Source organism: Sinohyriopsis cumingii, chromosome 1, assembly GCF_028554795.1.
Source record: "Sinohyriopsis cumingii isolate HCF-2022 chromosome 1, ASM2855479v2, whole genome shotgun sequence".
Lineage (NCBI taxonomy): Eukaryota > Metazoa > Mollusca > Bivalvia > Unionida > Unionidae > Sinohyriopsis > Sinohyriopsis cumingii.
The window spans coordinates 138,004,248-138,010,402 of NC_142961.1; the positions used below are offsets into that span (position 1 = coordinate 138,004,248).

The 6,155-nt window shown below is 31.7% G+C and overlaps 1 non-coding gene across 1 annotated transcript; it reads right to left on the minus strand.

Moving 5' to 3' along the window:
• Nucleotides 1-645: 645 nt before the first annotated feature.
• Trnap-cgg (transfer RNA proline (anticodon CGG)) lies at nt 646-718 on the minus strand. Its single transcript has one exon. It is a non-coding gene; the product is annotated as a tRNA-Pro (tRNA).
• Between the last annotated feature and the right edge of the window lie 5,437 nt (nt 719-6,155).

Sequence of the window (6,155 nt, forward strand, 5' to 3'; positions counted from 1 at the left end):
TCAAGCCTTCTCAGAACATTAGCCATCAATACAATTGAAACAACACGCAAAATTGCTACTCATCCTCGGTCGTCTAGTATACCATGGTTTCATCTAGTATACCATGGTTTCGTCTAGTATACCATGGTTTCATTCCAAATTTCAAGATCAGTCCTACCGATCATACATAGAATGCAAGTTGATAGATGCCTTTCAGACCAACACGGCTTTTTCCGAAACAAGAATTGACAGAGAAGTTTCAAACGAATCAAATACATTTTTCACTCGTAACATTTTGTTCAGTCCTACAATTCATCCAATCATATAAATATTAGAGGTGGCTCTAATAGGTTCCAGTATGATTTTGCAAAGGCACTACCGGCGAACAAAAATATGATTTAATTGCCTCATATGATAAAGTGTGTGTGTGTGATTTGGATTTTTAATGGAGCTTTTTAAAAAAAATTCAGTCACATCGCTACGATGTCTGCAGTGTGGAAGTTTATGGTGATGTCTAGCACTGGGGCATCATGCCACAGACATGTAGCATGATGTCCCACCCAGTCACATTATCCTGACACCAGGCCGACCAGCCCTAACACTAGCCTCTTAATGCTGAGCGCCAAGCGAGGCAGCTGTTAGTACCATTTTTATAAGTCTTTGGTATGATTCGGCCGGGGATCGAACCCGCGACCTCCCGCATCCGAAGCGGACGCTCTGACCACTAGGCCACCGGATCGGTCGCCTCATATGATAAACAAAAAGCACTAAGAATTTTAAGATATTGTTAAAAAGAGAATTTGGAATGACAATATAAACGCAGTCTTAAATATAATTCTTCCTCTATTCGAAAGTTCTTAATTGTAATAGTTCATTCAGGATTTTGTGTTCCAGATACTTGGCTGGAGGTTATGATAAGACATATTTACAAGGGTACTGTAAGTGAAATTAATGCAGAGAATTATCCTCCAGTATCTATGGTAAGATATTTGTAAACCTTTTACACAAAATATTGTGCACGAAAGCCAGATAATTATCGATAATTATGGTATTCTAGAAGAAAACCAGGTTGGATTTCGTAAAAGGTACTGGATAACACATCATATGATTGGTCTGCAGCCCTTCATTAACATTCTTAAAGCAAGGAAATATAAAGAATCTCGTTGCTTTGTTGACTGTCAAGAAGGATTTGATTCACCGTGGAAAGATGGTTTTTGGCAGATGATAAAAACATGTAATGTTGATGGAGATATTTTTACAGTTTATAATATATACCGAGTTTGTAACGTCTTGTATTAAGTTTAGTGCCAAACATACAGCTTTTTCCCTTATAATAATGGTCCTCGATTAGGCAAATTCTCTCACTTTTACTTGTATTAAGTATTTGTTAACGATTTAGAATTAGCATTACGACAAAAGAACTGTTGAAATTCAAATGGATTTGCACATGACGTTACATTGTTACTCGAGGTTTTAATTCTTATACGATGATGCTGTAACACAAGCGGACGACAAAATACTCCCCCCCCCCCAATGTAATCGGTTTTCTATAATATTACAAGGATTGGACATTACATATTAATTATACTCCAATCATATAAATTGATCTTGAACCAAGGAAGATTAAGCTGTTACAATAATAAATGTATAACGCATATAAAGACAATTCTTCAAAAAACTTGGAATATGCGATTTGTGGCAACAAAATGATGGTATTAGTAAGTACCACAAGGAATCATACTAAAACTGTCCTCTTTAAACCTGTTTCAGAAAAATTATCGCAACGAAGAATAAAACGGGGTATTCAGTTGAAAGAATATTTAATGAAGTTTCCTTTATAGAAAAGCATACCAACCTGTTTGAAACTGATGACGTCAAACCATAAATTAACTATTGAACTTGGTCGGTAGGTTAAATTTCAATATGAAGGTAGAACTTGTACCAAATATCAGAATATATCGTTACGTATTTCCAAATAATTTCAGATAAAATAATAGAGAAATGCTTGTTACGAACTTTATGAGCTAATACAGGTCTCTGCATATAGTGATTTAACACACACACACACACACACACACACACACACACACACACACACATATATATATATATATATATATATATATATATATATATATATATATATATATATATATATATATATATATATATATATATATATATATATATATATATATATATATATATATATATATATATATATATATATATATATATATATATATATATATATCCATATATATACATATATATACATATATATATATATATATATATATATATATATATATATATATATACACACACACATATATATATATATATATACACACACATATATATATATATATATATATATATATATATATATATATATATATATATATATATATATATATATATATATATATATATATATATATATATATATATATATATATATTAAAAAAGAACTTACGTAGTGTGAATTAAATTCAAAATAGTCTTAAAAGTTATATCACAAGTCCAAATGTATAGAGTATACTGAATTAATTCCAGTGGTGTTCCGAATGAATTCCACCATTGAATATGCTTCTGTGCCAGTAGTCTCGAATGTGCTAGTGTGCCAATTACATTGATCATTCACAAGGAGATAGTCCAAAATGTACTTGCAGTAATCACAATAAATCAAATCCTCTCCACAAAAAAATATAACTATAATTAGTTCCACTAAGACTGTTAAGATATGGAATGAGTAAGTCTGAAGTCTGATGGTCATTTTCCCGTACAATTCGTAAACAACTTGCTTCTAGAACATTCCTAATTTCTCTTTTAAAAAATACTGACTTTGTACTAAGCATATGTAAACAAGTTTTCCCCCAATTAATGATGGTCTTAAAATATAATCTAAGATCATAGACGAATATTAGTTACTTAAGATGTTGTTTGCAAAATAACAAGACGTAAGTCAGGTAGACTTTGAACTCAGTTACTGACCATGGTCAGCCCCACCACATAGATATACATAGCATATTAAATATACCTAAGAAATCAGCGTGCTTCATGAAGAACGCATGCCGTCCTTTATATTTTCATAGTGTATTAATGACCCTGAAGACGAATGTATTAGCAATGGTGATCGAAATGAGGCTACAAATGTTTCCGGATTTATACTAAGACGATAAAGTTGTATTTTATAAGTCAAAATCTCGTCTGCAAAAGGGTCTGTATGCTGTTAGTATCCATAGTAACAAGATGTGTCTTAAAGATAATGCAAGCAAAAGAAAACACGTTGTTTTTTTTTTAATAAGAGAAGAATGATAGGAGATGACAATGTATTTCTACTAAGGTTAAGAGCGAGACTTTGTAAATAAAATTGCGTTTCTTCTAGTTGTATGTAAAATGGGGTTTCTTTCAAAATTGCTCTGCTACCTTTAAGATCACAAGCTTCACGTGCATTATTTGCAACGAATAAATGTTTACACAAGTTTGTGAATGTGCCTCTAAACGTAACAAATCAATATTCTGTAACTCTAATTTGAACAATTCCATAGTATATATAGGTATTTATTGCATCAAATGCTGTTGAATTAAACGGTTGTACCTAAATTCGTTTTTTAAATATTTGGGGGATATAAAAAAAATTGTGTGCATTGAAAATAAGGGAGAACAACTATTACAGATCAAAAGCAATTACGGAATGCTGAAATACTGGACTAAGCTTATCACATTTGCTAATATAATAACTCAATACTTACAGGCATAGTCGTACAGGAAAGGATAATATGTGGCATGGTTTGTATAGGATTTATCAAATAGCCATGGTCTCTGGGATCTTCGGATATTTCAAGCTGTTGTGAACATACAAGTTTTCTTCTTTTTTTCTAACTGACCAGTTGATTAAAAGCTGGTCATCTAAAAATCAGACAATATTTAAAAGTAAGACCTGTTATGAATATTTGATTTAATTTATATATTTGATTTAATTTAATTCGCTGTTTGTAAGTTTTAATTTTTTTTTAAATTTCATTACATGTTAAAGTATTGTAATTTTGCTTACTGTTATTTGAAATTTTCCAGAAATTAGTTTGACCTGACTGTTTTGTCGTAAACACCTAATGCGGACATAGTTCCTTGCCTTGATTTAAAATTTGTAACAGTTCGAGTAAACAACTTTTTCATTTATTTTAATGTGTGATTGATAATAGTGAAGTCGCGGCTGACTGGGATTGCGTGACTTTAGACGTAAATAGCTTCTACGATGTTCTCGAAATTCTGATATCACCGGAGGGTTGACCCTAACCGGGGCATCTGTTTTGTGCAGTAGTCAGGTTTTATAACAATGTTTAGAGAAATAATCTCAGTTGGGCGTTTTACCTTAGACACTGAAAGGTGTTTTGTTGTGACCAGTTGAGTTGAAATTTTATTTTTAATGAATTATTAATTGTTTTTCCTGGTAATATTTGATTGCTCATACAGAATTCTTGGACAAAGACATTTCTAAAAATTTTATTCGGAATTCAAAGACCGGATTATTTTCTGTGTTTCAACATAGAACTGTTGACATTTCAGTGCTATACAGGCTACAGTATACTTCGTCGCCTTCCATTTTGGATTTTTGTCGGGACTCAAACTCAGATTCATTAGAACAGTATATTGCTAGGACTAATACATTTTTTTTTAATGCTTGGATTATTCTTTGATCATTTTTGGATTTGATTCTTAAAACCGTAAGTTCTTTTTTCCATTTTTACCTTGTTTTGCCAGCGAAATAAAGTATCTGTTAAATTTTACAAAGCTTGTTGTCTTCACTTTTTTGCTGTTACTGTTTATTATAACCTAAACACTTAACATACCAATATGGATCATTTGGATATAACACCAGTGTCAAAACTTTTGAAAATCCATTTAAAAACTAAGTATATATATTGTAGTATACAACTTGTTTTTATATTATTCTTTCTCAGAGGAAGAATCATAAAGTGGAGTCGGGGCTATATTTGGAGTACGTGACAAAAAAAAACAACATGTAGAATTGTTAAAAACTCTCGTTTCTGCAGAGGACTGACCCACATCCGGGCATATTTTTGTGTTATAGTTAGATTCATTACTGATGATTTGAGAAATAATTGTTATTCTTGCCTTAACTTTGGAGAAGTTAAAGTCTTTTATGTTGGGAAAAGTTTTGGGCTAATTTTTTTTCCTTCAGTTTATTTGGATTTCAGCTTACGTGTTCGCCTTCCATTTTGGATTTCATCGGGATTCGAACTCAGTTTCATTAGGACTTTTGATTACTAGGACTTCTAATGTTAATTCTTGCATTATTTTTGGAGTTGATTCGTACAACCTAAGTTCGTTTTCTCGTTTTTACCTTGTTTTCTAACGAATAAAATTATTTGTTAAATTGTTCAAAGCTTATTGTCTTCACTTTTTTCTTTTTACGTTTTGTAAGAGCTTAAACAAGTAACTATATATATATATATATATATATATATATATATATATATATATATATATATATATATATATATATATATATATGGATTTGTATTCATCGTATATCAATCATGATACCATCACTTGCTACATCAAATATTCAAATATAGATGTATCCGGATATACGTTAGGATTGCCTATCGCCTGAAGTCAGTTCCTGGACAAACACATTTTAGTATGAAGTTGATTTTGAAGTTGAAACAGATGACTGGCAAAATGCGGCCCTGAAGTACATCTATATCTTGGGGATAGTCATAGGCAAGGTTGTGAGTACCTTTACTCCGAAATGTATATATTTCTCAAACAATTAGATATAAAATCTAGGTAGGCGGCACATTAGACAACATTGAATAAGGCATTCGTTATGCCCTGAAGTTAGTAGCAACGTGCCTAGAATTGTACTTCCTACATTATTCATACTGTATCTTATTTTGTGGCGATTCATAGCTTTTTAATCGCCCAACACGTGTTATGATATCCGTCACTCCATCTGTGTGTTACTATCTCAAGTTGTTGTCCAGTTACAGTCACCATGATTTGTAAATGGCTTGCAATTAGGGTAAGGAAGAACCCTATCAGTTTCGGACTTAATGGTCAAGGTTTTACAAGAGAATGGCATTATTGGGTCGAATGTGTTTATGGGATCAAACTGGAATGGTATCGTAAAATGGGTTAATGAG